Genomic DNA, 15,803 nt, shown 5'->3' with positions numbered 1-15,803 from the left:
TCCCTCGTGATGAATGGGTAATATTGATCAGATGAACTTCCTCATGTGATCAATTTGAGTTTTTATTTCCCCTCCCCTCTTCATCTTCATGCCTATTCTTCCCCAATCCCTCATTGACCAATGATTTCTCTAATGTCCAAATGCTAGTTGATTCATCAATGACCTTGTGTCAAATGAATCAACATGAGCTTGATTGAGATAGGTCCATCCCATTTTATTTTTTTGTGTGGTATGTTTTAGGATCTCGGTTCTTTGTACCAAGTCTCTAACATGCATTAACAACAATATCTTTATTCCCCAGCCTCAGATAGTTGTGACTTCTACATAAGTCCAATTACGATTACTTAACATAGAGCTAAATTTGTCCCGTAAGGCATATCATTCTAGTAAGTGAGATTGTAAGTCTCCCATTCTTCATGGTATTCTGTGAAGACTTGGCCTTTTTTCCATTCATGAGAGCTAGTGGCATACTTATTAATTTATCCAAGTTGGAGCCCTTCTCATGGATGATGTCTTGGTTTATATCTCCATACTTGTGAATGAATGGTTGAGTGTTCTCCAAATAATGGCTTAAACAGTTAAACTCTTCACTAACATTTGACTAACATTTCATTAATATTGCTTTACTTTCTAGTCCTTTACTTAATGCAATTTAAATTTCAGTATCTTTATCATTCATTTCCATTTACATTTCATGCAAGATGTTTATGTTTCAATCATTTTCACTTTTCTCACTTGAGCCATATCAATTGTACTTGTATATATTGTGTGCTTTTGATTTTGTTTCTATTTGTGGTCTTAGGACCTTAAAATACTTAATAACAAAAAAAACTCTAAAAAATATGTCGGTGGACCGTTGGACTCGATATGAACTTTGGGACTTAGAAGTAGGCAACATCCCTATGCTCTAGAGGACTTGGCCAATGCCAATATTTTGAGACTGAGTTATCCTTGATAGTGTCTTTCATCTGATGTAAGCCTTGATTTTCATTTGGGTTCATCTGTTACTTTTTCTTTGTGCTTAAATTGTTATACCGTGCTTATTGTTTATATCTGATGATTGTTTCTATGAGTTTACCAAGGAAATATTTCACCTGATACATTTGAAGACATTGAAGACTGCTTGCTTGGATATTATGGATATCTTTATTTGATGCCTTGGCCTTCATATAATTGATTGGATATTGCTTATGCTTATTGTCTACTCAAAAGTCCATAGGAAATGGGTTTCTATATGACATTTATGTCTTGTGGATTGCTTCCCATTGGTCAGATCTTTTCAACTCTTAACTTTTAATTTGTGTCTAGGGTAGCCTCTTCATCCCCTCCCACTTCTTTAATTTCAAAATCTCTCCCTCTTCTCAAAATCTTCTTGGCTTGTGATTTCAAACTTAGACATATTTTAATGATTAGAAACTTTAGCCTTATGCCATTGAAGTTTTAAACTTTTTCTTAAATCAAACTTGTAAATGAACTTAACCATATTGACTTTAATTTCAAAAAGACAAAAATAACTAACAACCTCATTCAAATCTTTGGCCATCTTTGTGTATTTCTCTGCTAAACTTTTGTTAAAAATTAATTCACCAACTTCTTTGAAATCTTTACCACGAACTACGGGGTTTTGATCCCTCATTTTTATGTTCGTACGTAGGCATAGGACCGAAGGTCTTGTCAAACACAAAAATATAATTAATGAATTCTTTTCTCATCCCCTCATTCCATTTTATCAAACATATTTTCAACTAAAACACTTGCGCACACAAAAGGGCTCCCTAGAAGTACCTAGGACACTTTGGGTGCTAATATCTTCCCTCTGTGTAACCAACCCCCTTACTTGTAATCTTTGGAATTTTATTAGTTTTGATTTGAAAACTTCTTATATTTGGGTTTTTGTTCGTATTTTTCCCTTTTCCTTTGGAAAAAAATAAGGCGCGATGGCGACTCTGATTTTTCTATTGACCTCGGGTTTATCCAAAGCTCGATGGTCACGAATGCACCGCTACAGTGTTCCTTCGAGTATTGTTTCAAATAGAGATCAAAATTTATATTGAGGTTCTATGAGAGTTTGTAAGAAGATTTGGGAACCAAGTTGCAGTTGAGTTATGCTTACCATCCGCAAACAGACAATCAGACAGAAAGGAAAATCCAATCTTTTAGGATTTGTTGAGGGCTTGTTTTTTGGAGCAGGGAGGTAACTAGGACATTCACTTACCTTTGATCAAGTTTACTTATAACAACAGTTTCCATTCTAGTTTTGCAATTGCATCTTGTGAAGATTTGTATGGTAGAAGGTGTATGACACCTTTGTATTGGTATGATTTTGGAGAAAGTGATGTACTTGGACCATAGATTCTTCAGCAGACTACAGAAGATTAAGATCATTCAAGAGTAGATGAAAGCATCGCAAAGCAGACATAAAAGTTATCATGATAAGTGGAGGAAGACACTTGAATTACGAGAGGGAGATCATGTGTTCTTGAGAGTTACTCCGGTGACTGGTGTTAGTCGTGCGTTGAAGTATCGAAAGCTCACACCTTGTTTCTTTGGTCCTTATCAAATTCTAAAGAGAGCAAGAGAAGTAGTATACCGAGTTGATTTATCATCGTCTCTTTCGAATCTTCATAGTGTGTTTCATGTGTATCAACTTCGAAAGTATGTCCCCAATCCAACTCATGTGATTCAAATTGATGATGTGTAAGTGAGAGATAACATGATTATGGAGGCATCACCTTGAGAATTAATGATTGAAAGGCGAAACACTTTAGAGGTAAAGAGGTCTCTTTGGTGAAGGTAGTGTAGGGAGGACCTGCTGATGGAAGCGTGATGTGGGAGTTAGAAAGCTAGGTGAAGGAATTGTATCTAGAGTTATTTTTTCATGTGATTTTTTAGGTCAAAAATTTTATAAGTGGGGAAGTTGTAACACCCAATTTCTCGTTAATTTTAATTTACTTTAGTTAATATTGACTTTTATGAATTATGTATGTGGTCGGATAATTTTATTTGATTTATTGGGGTGGATAGAAATTATTAGAAAGTAATTAGAATTATTGGTTGATTTAATTAATTTAAGTAATAAGAAAATATGATTTTTAAGTGAGTGGGTTGTGAATTGGATATAATATAAAAATTTGCTAAAGTGGTGATAGTTAGAAAGAAGTTTTGGCCAAGGTGAAATAATTGAAAGATTAAATTAGGTTGATTATTAAACAGGGATTATGGGAGCTTATTTGTGTCAATATGTGAATCAAGAAAGAGCACTTGGGAGAAAGATCAAGAACAAGGGTTATAGAAGGAAGAGGAAGCCATAGCTAGAGCTTGGAGTCGCTGGAATTTGATGTATGGGGATTGTTCACTATGTGGGTGTTTAATTGCAAAAAGAATATAAAGGGGTCCTTACCTTCTCCTTCTTCCTTTCCCTTTCCTCCATGAATGAGGGTTTTGAGGTTTAGAGATAGTTGTGAAAACCTCTCTAAATCATTGTGTATTGTTGCTATAAATTATTGATGATTGTTGTGCTGAATTAAAGTGTTGAAATTCGTGTACAATTTTGTGTTGAAATTATGAATATGTGTTCATCATGATATGTTTGAAAGTGACAAAGATGATAAATAATTGATGATAGTTTGATGTTGATTCAGTATATTTAATGTTGGTTGATGTTATAATCATGTTAGAATTATTGTATGATAATTCTGAGTGTTCTGATTTTTACGGAATCAAAATTGGAGCTCCGAAAGTGCTCCAATGGGGAAAATTGTGAAAATAATGTTTTTGGGTTCTGGGCCCTACTACGTGCGTAGCTATTGCTACGAGCAGTTGTAGCAGCTCCCGAGATTTTTGTACCAAATGTGTCATTTCTGACGTAACTTGAGTTACGTGACTCGGTTTGAGGCGCGGTCCAAAGCGCTGGGTAGATGACATGTAATATTATCTTGTAATCGTGATTTAGAGGATAAATATATACATGAAAATATGAATGACATGTTTACTTGTAGAGGTATTATCATATGATTATCGAATAAATATATAATCATGAATTTGAGAGTTGTTATGTATTCATGAGGAGTGTTACAAATTGTTGGGATGAAAATATTATGATGAGTTATATATTATGTGAAATATAGGTATGATTATAAGATGAGTTGTAATTATATATTGTTAAGGTTGAGGTGTGTAGTTTGGAGTGAGAACTATTGTGGTTTCCTTATATGATATAGTATTTGGTTTGAAGTGGAACTAGTGGTGTTTTTGCACCTGTATGTTGTTTCTATATGCCTTGCTTCTATCTTGGTGAAGTTGTCTAGTTGAGTGGTATGTTTAAATATTGTGAATAAATGAATAATATTTGAAGTGTTTGTATAATTATATGTTGTGCATCATAATTATGTTGAGATGTGTGGTTCAGAGTGAGAATTACTAGGATTGTCTTATGTGATATTGTGTATGAGTTGTGGACTATTGGAATAATTATGTGCCCATGAATATGATTATATGATTGTTGATGTTGAGTATAATTGAGAAACGGTATGATTTTGATGACTGTGTTGAGTTATGCTGAGATTGATTAGGTTCGGTGGAACCAATTATTGTGGCCTTACATTGGCGAATATTATGTTGAGTTTTAGGTTCAAGATGAACTAGTGATGAGTTATGACGATGGAGGTAGATATGTATATTGTGTTTTTTTTTCATTCATACATCATGTATAGTGGAGATAGGTAGGACTTAGGTCTAGTGACGAGTAGGACTTTGTTCTGATGACGAGTAAGACTTCAGTCCAATGATGAGTGGATAGTTCATTAACATATTTTTGACTTCCAAAAACTTTGGTACTACATGCACCAAAGTAGAGTTGAAGAGCCCATTGCATACATGTGTTGCGTTGTAAATGATGAATGCTTGATTAAATTGTGCTTTATGTTTATCCTTACTTCCTTATTCGCTGCTTTTATATCTGAATGTATTTATCACCCCTTATTTGTTTATTATGGTGCCTTTATGCCTATTTTATAGATACTCAAGTAGGGACTGAGGAACCTTAGATTCTATCATGTGGAAAATGGCTCGTGCGTTATTTGTTTATCATTTTCCACGTTTTGTTTAGTACTTGGTGTTGCTCTGATAGTGTAACACTAGGGATGAGATCGTTTCTTATTTTTCTTATTGTTGAGTTGTTATTGAATTGATTTTTTATTTCGATTAAAGTAATTTATATTTTTGAGACCATGAAGAGATGTTATTAAATGTTTTAAATTCTGTTGCAATATGTTAAATGATGAAAGATGTTTGTGCTAAGAATGTGTGACACCTTTTGGTGAAAAATATACTATGATTTTGTTATAAAATACGCTTGGGGGTTTTAGGGTGTTACAAAAGAAGGACAATAATTCCCTCCTCCAAGGCAACCAACCGTTAAGGCTTGTCGGTTCCTACCTGAGCATCTACATCACAAGGAATCAAGACCACACAGAAAACAAATATGGGGTGAGAATACATCCATATAAGTTAATGGTGTATACACATTGAGGATAGTAAAATCAAACATGAATAATCACTCATTATATTCATCCACAACAAAATCAAATATATAAGAAATTATCACTCATAAATCATTGACATTAACATATACAAGAATGAATGCAAATGTACTTGTCACCTCAACTTCAATATGCATGTGGTACCAAAGTTTTGGAAGTAAGAGATAAATTATTGAACTATCCACTTGTCACTGGACTGAAGTCCTACTCATCATTGGACCAAAGTCCTACCTATCTCCACTCTACATGATGTATGAATGAAAAATAAAATAGGCAATATACATCTCTACATCCATCATCATTACACGTCATTGGTTCCTCTTGAACCTAAAACTCAACATAATAGTCACCAATGTAAGGCCCTAACAAATGGTTCCATCGAACCAAATAAATCTTAGCATAACTCGACACAATTATTATAACCATACAATTTCTCAATAATACTCATCATTATAACATTCATATAACAACTCAGGGAATCACAACATCACTACTCAACACATAACAACCATCAATTCATGATTACCCAATTATTCAATAATCATCTCATAATATTTATCACAAGTAAATGTACCCTTCATATTTTTCATGTGCATGTTTTAACTTATAACTCAATATTATGAGGTAGCATTATGCGTCAGTTACATAACGCATCGAACCATGCTTCAAACGGTTTTATAGAACTCAAGTTATGCACAAAATGATGTGCATGGTGCAAAAACCAGTGAGCTACTACGGCCACCCGTGTTGGATAACACGCCTCGTAGCATCCCCATGAACCCTCACCCCCTTTTCACACCTATGGTACAAAAACCACAAGGTTGCTACAGCCACTCATAGCAACTACCACGACCTGTAGCAGTACCCAGAAATCCCAGATTTTGTTTCACAATTTTATGCGATCTCTCTTGTTTTTCAACCTTGCATCAGACCCCAAACCTTAATTTTAGAAATCTAACAGCCCCAAAACATATCACACATCAAGATACATGAAACATGTGGAATTCCATCAGTTTCCAACAACAAAATAACATTATCTCATCAATTGACATTGTTCTTCATCAACACATACATCAACAATATTAACATCAAAATCACCAATCTCTCATGGAAATTTATCATGAAATTTCACATCAAAGTAACACATATCATGTTTTGCATCATCAGAATTAACAACACATCAATCAATTATAGAGGACAAGGGAGAAAGGGAAGAAGATATAGGGTAAGGAACCCCATCTATCTTATAAGAATAAGCACCCTTATCATAACCCCCCCCCCTTTACCTCGATTATGTGATAAAAATGCAACCTTTACAATGGTTACTCTCCCTCTTGCTCTTACTATGTTAGGGCTTGGTTCTCTCTTGCTCTCCTTTTTCTCAAACTTTTCACGTACTGAGTTTTTCTATTCTCGTCTTCTATTATATAAAATAGTTCTTACTTTATTTTATCCCTAGCCAAATATTTCTCTTAATTCCCTCATTTTTTCCAATATTACACCCATCTCCCTATTCTTCTAAAAAAACTCTAATTCATACCTAAACTCAACTTCTCCTATTTTCTACCATTATAAATAATTAATTTCTCCCACCCTCAAAAAATAACTAATTAAACCAAATAAATCATAAACACGTCAAACTCAACTAAAACAAACAATTAAAATAATTGGGGGTGTTACACCCATTGCCCGAATTAGAATAAGAATAATAGGCCATCCTACACAAGAGGAACATTGACGAGTTCCCCTAGGCAACCTAAGATATACCGGGAATAAATACTAGAGTGGTATGAAATTTACTCGTTATTGAAGGAGAATTGCCATCCAAGGCGCAGCGGAATTTAAAAATTTCTCCATTTAGTGATCCTTACGAATGGGCATGATCAGTGATAGAATCGTTACCTCTTGTGGCGATTCAAACCTTTGGTGCAGATCTCTGATAACGATCAAAACCTTTGATACAGATCCACGGAGTGATCACGAATGTTGAACGATGACAACGTCTCTACTCAGTCCACACGAACGGATTCCTTCAATCTCAGTACTAGCTGGTACGAATGAAGGCTTTGAGTGAGAGAAAGAGAGATACGAAATTCCAACTCTTCAGTTGTGTTGTATTCCAATACAATGCTTCTGCACAAGAGTTCTATTTATAGAACCACTTGTGTGGGCTTCAACCCAAAAAGCCCACTTAAGTGTATTTTGGCCCATATCTCATAATATGCCAAAATCACTTAAGTATTTGGTACATTACCATACTTCGTATTCTACTTAAGTGCATCGTACCTTACGGTGTTCCTTAATTACTCTATTTCTCATCGATCCGTCCTTTGTGTGTGACCCTGTAGGTTTTCGCGATGTTGGCAATTATATTAAATCACGCATTTAACATAATAAACAGTGAGCGGTATCTAGCAACACATCACTGCTACCCAAGTCACGAAAATGTCATGTGATCTGACAAAACCTCCTGTGATAATAATTATGTGCATAATTACCCCTTTACCCTTATGTCTATATTGAACACAAGGTATAGACCGTGTCATCCTTGTCCAGTTCAATATTGGGCCCATAGACATTTATCCTGTTACGCATGATTGGCAAATTCCATCTAGGACACTCATGTCCCTCAGCATGCTTTGTGGAGTACCCATCAACTGTCTTTATGGTTATCCAGTTACGGACAACATTGGATCGGCAATAAAGCACTTGACTCTACATCTAGGATCCATAGTGGTTTCAGGTCGAAGAGTGGTATACACTATTATCACCATGAGAATAACTTATGACACTTTGCATAACTTTCTATATAGTATTCTCATAGCGGGTCAATCCGGTATAAATATTACTCTTAATATTCATACCTATGTTTAAGACTTGATAACTCCTTATCCATGATCCATGAGATGTGATCATCAGTCTACAAACATAATAGTCTTAATGCTTTAATGTTATCCCGCTTCACACTAAAGCTCGACTACGGATACTTTAAGAATAGTGTCCTTATGTTTAATGTGTTCTCATGATTAATTCACACTTAATACATTAAACGGACTATCTATTCCAGGGACTTTATTAATCAACCATAATAAAGAAAATGCCTTTTATTATTAATAAATAATTCGATACAAGTACCAAAAGTATTGGCCTCTAGGGCTTACACTAACAGTTATAGACCCCCTCGGTTAATCCATTTTCTAGAATAAAGCACAAGGTTGGCGAGGATAAGAGAACAACCATTGACGAGGAAGTTTTGAAGCTAACAAGCACTTGTTTCATAAGAATGGTAAAGTAACCTTTGTGTCGCATTACGCGAAAAACCGGCGGGAAAACAAGAACAACAGAGCCGCCACCGTGCGTTATTTATCCCAAAAGAGGGAAAGGAAACGCTCAGAGTAAACCTGGGAAAGACATGGTCTCGCGACCAAAGAGAATGGGATCGGGAGTCGGTTATGCGAAGGGAAGGTATTAGCACCCCTACGCATCCGTCGTACTCGACGGGATCCACGCACAATAGAAAGGAAAATGGTTGCTAAAACGCTGCTCAAACACACACACACCGGCTGAAAGAGACACAAGAAAACAAGACAAGACTGACTCGGCAGGATATCGCATCCTGGGCCTACTTAGTCTATCAAGCATAGACATCAGAGTCGAAGTAGTTCGGACTGGGGAAACGACACATGCTCGCTAGGATATCGCATCCTATGCATACGTATCTCCTTGGACGAAGGAGAATCAGAGCATTCGTAGCTCGGCTGACACACACACAAACAAACACAGGCAAAGGCAAACGTGGAGCCTGAATGCCAAACACTGGACTTACATCAGCATCCGAACCAGAAAACACACACAGGAAACCAACTGCCAATCGCTGGACTTATGTCGGACTCCAACCAGAAAACACCTACACTGGAACCCGAATGCCACTCGAGGGACTTACATCAGCTTCCAAGCACACAGCAGCACATACAGAGGGGTTGAAGACACAAAGGTAGAAAAAGAAAAAAGGGCGCCCGGAGAGATCAGCTCATCTCCTGCCTACGTACCTCATCTGGTATGAGGATCAGGGCGACGTAGTTCCCCTACGCAGGGAAAAAGGACTAGCCTAACCAGATAACAGAGGGAGACACAACACTAGGGAGACTACGACTCGAGCCTAGATGTTGTCATGCAAAGTCGTCCCTAAGTTAAGGTTTCTAGCTAACTTGCACAGGAAGCAAGCCTATCCTAAACATGACTTGCACAGGAAGCAAGCCACACCTGACCTAACTTGCACAGGAAGCAAGGGTCTCGATTGCAACTAGGGCAAGAGAAAGGGGAGGTCTCAATCGCAACGAGGGCGAGAGAAAAGAATTAGTGTTAGTTGTTAGTCAAACTCGACAAGACATCGCATCTCGTGCCTACGTATCTCATCTGGACATGAGAATCAGAGTTGCCGTAGTTCGGCTAAACTATTCCCGTTGGTTTGTGTTTTTTAAGTGGACAACGTCACTGCGCAATCTACCTGATGCTCGACCTTTGGAGACTTACTCACCTGTAGTAGAAGGAGTTAACGTATCCTTAAGAGGGGATAATGTTTGTTTGTGTTTTAGGAAAGCTCAAGCAAGAAAGGAAGTCCTATACGAAGGAACCGTGCTACCTTAATTGACATGCAAACGAGACTACGCGGAGTCTAGCAAACCTAGGGGATACAATCACACCACACAAGCACATACAGCATGAAATAAACACACCAACAAGGGGCTCAAACATCAAGGCTAGGTTTTAGTCGAGGGGTCATATCAACCTTGCCATTGAGGGGCTAAGGTGAAGCTGATGAAAGGTGAGTGAAGATGAGACTTCACAGCTCTTATCCCTGGCCTGGGAGAGCTTAAGACAAGAATGTGTGGGTTCAGAAAGTGGGAACCCTTCTACACATTTGAAACTGACTCAACTGTACAATTGTACAAGATCTTGGGTTTGTATCTGCAATGCGTCAACACAGTGGTGTGAGCAAAGTAGATGACACACAGAATAGCAGGGGATAGGTTGCATATCCCTTGGGTTCCGCCAATTGCCTCTTCACTTAGGAGGTCTTTGAATATGTACAAGGACAAATTGTAAACATACACAAGCATTGCCTCTTAAGGAGGACTTCAGACAGTTGCCTGGCCAAGTAACAGGCCAGGTCTTCCAGACTACATGAAGATTAGAAGTATACCTCAATGCAAATTGCTTATCAAGCAAAGCAAAGCAAAAAGTTCACAAGGAACTGAGCAACTAAAAGCACCTGAAATAGTCAAACAGACATTAGTATGCAACTTCAAAATTAAAGCAAAAGGAAACAGAAGTCAACAGTCAACACAAGCAAGTGAATGTGCAAGGCACAAGGCTCTAGGCATGTGAGCCAAGCAACCTACAAAACAAAACATGTTAGTCATGATAAACAAGCAAACACAACCAATTTGTATTGGTCTCATTGGACAATTGTTGGTTAACCTGAAAACATGAACTCAAATGTGAGTAACAGGACCACTAGGACAAGCCTAGGGTCAAAAGGGGATGAGAAAATCAAAACAGCAAATGGAAAGCATCCAAAATCATGTTCAAACAATCAAGAAATAAACCCAATTGGTTTCACATTCATATCAATTATTATCATCATTTCATGAACAAATTAGGTCAAGGCATGGCATTTAGAAGTTCATAGAAGTCAACAGCAAGACTTGAATCAAAAGCAATCTTAAACATTTCCAAAAATCATCAAATAAATCATGATCAATCACAATCCACAGCATGGTAAGCATGTCAAATTTCATCTCATTCGGACAAGTAGAAGATAGTCAATGAAAATCAGAAAGGCAAGGCAATTTTGAACATGCTCAAAGAAGTCAACCAAACATACATCAACTTAAAAAAATCATAAATCAGGGATGGTATATGATAAATGAATGGGACTAAAACCATGGCAAAGCTTAAGATGTCTACTAATCACATATCAAATTTCATGTCCATCCAATAAAGTATGAGCATTTCACAAAACAAATGGGAACATGTATCACAAAAAGTCAACACAAGACCAAACAGGGGAGAAAAATCTCAAACAATTAGGAAATGCCACAAATAATTCCACAAAAAATCACATGTAAACTAGACATACATAAGTGAATTCATGCAAAAATTCAAAGCAATTTGAGGTCAAGAGGCATGGTATTGAAAATCATCAAGTTGCACATCAATGGTGTGACACAAATTGTCACACCCTACTTCAAAAAATCACAACTCAAAGACCAGAAATGAGAAATTCATGAACTTTATACCAAAATCACCATGGATGTGTCTAGTTTATGCACAAAAAATTTCAAAGTCAAAGGATAAAGCATGACTATTTCACAAATGATTTGGTAAAATGTGCAAAATATTGATACATGTCACAAACCCTAATGCCAAATAAAAACCAACCATCCAAAAATTCTGTAAAAAATATGACAAAATAATAGAGATCATGATGAAGACAATGCAAAAATTCCCATTAATTTTGGATTTAAAACAAAGGAGTTATGATTTTTACAAGATGAAGATCAAAAATGAAATTAAAATGAAAAAACAACATTAGTTAATAGGTCATGGGGGCACGCTGGATGGCAATTTTGTAAATAGCCATGCCACTAATCCAAACGCGGTCGTTTAGGCAATGCAGGGGAAATAATTTGATTGGCTCATGCGCTACAGGACCATGCAATGCACGTGAATCTCCAGAATTCTGGGCAGCTCAAGCATATTTTAGGGTTTCTTATGAACAGTGAGCAACATTCATCTTCCCCAATTCGATTCCAACAAAATTTTTCCAGAAAATGAAATTAATCATACCATTCAACTCAGCCAAGCATAACTAACACAAATCCAACAATAATTTCCATGGAATCGAGCTAATCAACATGAATCGAGCAAAAACTTATTTCAACACCAAACTTTAAAATCAGCATAACTTTCCAAATACACAACCATTTCATGTGATTTAAAGCTCATAATACTCATGGCAAGGAGATCTTTAAGAAGCATATCATGGTTTTAAGAAATGAGAGAATCGAGTTCTTACCAAAAGTGACGTGCAGTCGAGCTACAGTTGTTGTTTGGTGGTTTTGGTCCGAAACAGTTGCTCTTTCCAGCTTGCAATGATGAATGACCAAGTTGCTTTAGCTCAAGAATGCTTGAAGGAACTCCAAATCAACTCTGCCATGTGAGAGAGCTCGGATGAAACAGTTGCAGAAAAGCTTTATAGTTGAGGAATGGGGTTTGAAGATGGTGCAAAGATGATGATAGATCATGAAACCATCGACCAAAGCTTATGCTCTTTGAAGATTTTTGCAGAAAGTTCAAAAATGGGAGAAATGAGCAAATGAGAGAAATGAGATTTTTCTGTTTTGGATAATGGCTGCTAGGGTTGCAATTGGCAGAAAAAATGATATATATTTGCTGTTTAGTGAGCTGAGCATGATTAGTTTAAGTTGTAAATGGGATTTGGTTAAAATGACATGTTTTGACAAAATTGCTAAAAAACAATTCAAGTTGGTATGGGGGTATGTGCTGCACGAAAATTGGGCTTCAAACATGACCAAAACATGATTTCAGAACTTATTCAATTGGCAAAAATGGCTGGAAGTGGTTAATTCAAAATTTCACTTTTGCACCACACTTGAAATTAATTCATGCAAGTCCAAAAAGGCCATTTTGATTGGTAATGTTTTGGTGCATGATGGTGACATTTTTGGAAAGAGGGCATCAAATGTGACTTGTTGGAAAAAACCCCACCAAATTTGGCCAAATGGTTTGAGAGATATGGCCTTTTGAAGTTCACAAATTTTTGAAAATGAATTGATCATATCTTGCCAACCATACATGGGAATTGAGAGTTCTTGGACTTTTTGGAAATGGGAGAACAATATCTTCAACTTTCATGTTGGGCAAAAATTCATTTGAAGCTTGTATCATGATGTAAGTTTAGGCTCAAGAAGTTTCCATTTTTGGCAGTTAAAATTACAGGTCCAGTTTCTATTTTTGGAAATTTCTGATTTGGCTTCAAATTCTTCAATGATGATGTTTGCCATGATATATGAGGCCTATTTGGACATGAATAAGCCCTCTCAAACCAAATCCAACCATCAAAACCATAAAATCAGGCCCAGTTGACCAAGTTTGACTTTTTAGGGTTTCTGACTGACTGTGCATTGACTGATGACTTCTGAACATCCAATCCTTGACCAAAACACTTCAAATGGATCCCCAAGTCATGTGAACATGTTGGACCAACCCTAGGGCCTTGGCTCAATGAAAATTGTGCTTGCTTGATTGATTGACTGACCTCCTGACCAGTTTGACCTAATTCTTCTGATGATCTTGCACTTGAGGCAAAAGGGACAATGCAATGCTATGCAGTGGACCATGTTAATGCTATGACCTAATATGAGAATGTATGTACAATGATAGGTGCAAATTTGAGGTGCTACAGCTGCCCCTATTCAATCAGCTGGGAACCCGAACGGATGATAGCAATGGCTGTCAGACTTTCAGGGTAAACAGGGATTGAATACCAAAGAACCGTAGAATTTGCACAAACTGGATATAATACAAGAATGCCTGTCAGGATCGGCAAAGAAACAGTCTTGAAAGAAAAATCCGTCTGGAACGGAAAAAAGAAATCGGCCTGAATACCGAAACAAAAACGTCGACCTGGATACCAAAATAAATGGTAACACAGGGATAACCATGGCCTGAGCGCCGCTCGTCAGTCTGAATACTGAGCATCGGTGTATGAGAGATTTGATGTCGATCTGAAACATCGGAAAATTGGCCTGGACGCCACTTTGGTCTGAATACCGGAAAATTGGCCTGAGTGCCATAAGTACATCGACCTGATCGTCGGAAACTTCTTCGGTCTGAATACCGGAAAAACATAAGTACATCGACCTGATCGTCGGAAACTTCTTCGGTCTGAATACCGGAAAAAACATAAGTACATCGACCTGATCGTCGGAAACTTCTTCGGTCTGAATACCGGAAAAAACATAAGTACATCGACCTGATCGTCGGAAACTTCTTCGGTCTGAATACCGGAAAAATTGGCCTGAGTGCCAAAGCGTGAATTGGTTTGTGTTCCAAAACACTCAACATCCTGAAGAGGGCTAGAAAAGCAGTCTTGTTAAAGGATGGACATTCGATTCCACAAGAAATACGAATCTTACTCGACTGGGGAGGACGACTTCGACCCAAGAGCACATGAGACATATTATCTATAGCCGTCAGAACGTAGATAATAACCTCGCATGGAAGATTATCCATAACCGGGTTGTAGGTTGTTAAATGGATAAACAGCCGAAAACATCCTGAAGAGAGCGAAAGCAAACTTGTTAAAGGATGGACATTCGATTCCACAAGGAATACGAATCTTACTCCGCTGGAGATAACAATCGAAAGATTGACCAAAGAGTGCATGAGATATATTATCTATAGCCGTCAGAACGTAGATAATAACCTCGCATGGAAGATTATCCATAACCGGGTTGTAGGTTGTTAAATGGATAAACAGCCGAAAACATCCTGAAGAGAGCGAAAGCAAACTTGTTAAAGGATGGACATTCGATTCCACAAGGAATACGAATCTTACTCCGCTGGAGATAACAATCGAAAGATTGACCAAAGAGTGCATGAGATATATTATCTATAGCCGTCAGAACGTAGATAATAACCTCGCATGGAAGATTATCCATAACCGGGTTGTAGGTTGTTAAATGGATAAACGACCGAAAACATCCTGAAGAGAGCGAAAGCAAACTTGTTAAAGGATGGACATTCGATTCCACAAGGAATACGAATCTTACTCCGCTGGAGATAACAATCGAAAGATTGACCAAAGAGTGCATGAGATATATTATCTATAGCCGTCAGAACGTAGATAATAACCTCGCATGGAAGATTATCCATAACCGGGTTGTAGGTTGTTAAATGGATAAACGACCGAAAAGAAAGGCATCGGTACCAGGACTAGGTATGCAAAGATGACCAATCAAAAGAGGATAAAGTTGCTAACTCGGAGCAAATATCCAAAAAGAAGGGGAAGACCCAATGGGGACAATACTGCTTGATCAAGGCAAGTATCCAAAGGGGACAAGACTACCAATACCACAAAGAGGGGATTGCATCTACCGGTTTGTAGGCAGAAAACCACAGAAAGGTAACCAGTCATCGATAGGATGAGCACAAAGGGTTAACTCTGCTAGGGAA

This window comes from Lathyrus oleraceus, chromosome 3 (assembly GCF_024323335.1).
Source record: "Lathyrus oleraceus cultivar Zhongwan6 chromosome 3, CAAS_Psat_ZW6_1.0, whole genome shotgun sequence".
Lineage (NCBI taxonomy): Eukaryota > Viridiplantae > Streptophyta > Magnoliopsida > Fabales > Fabaceae > Lathyrus > Lathyrus oleraceus.
Note: the sequence above shows the minus strand (reverse complement) of the source record.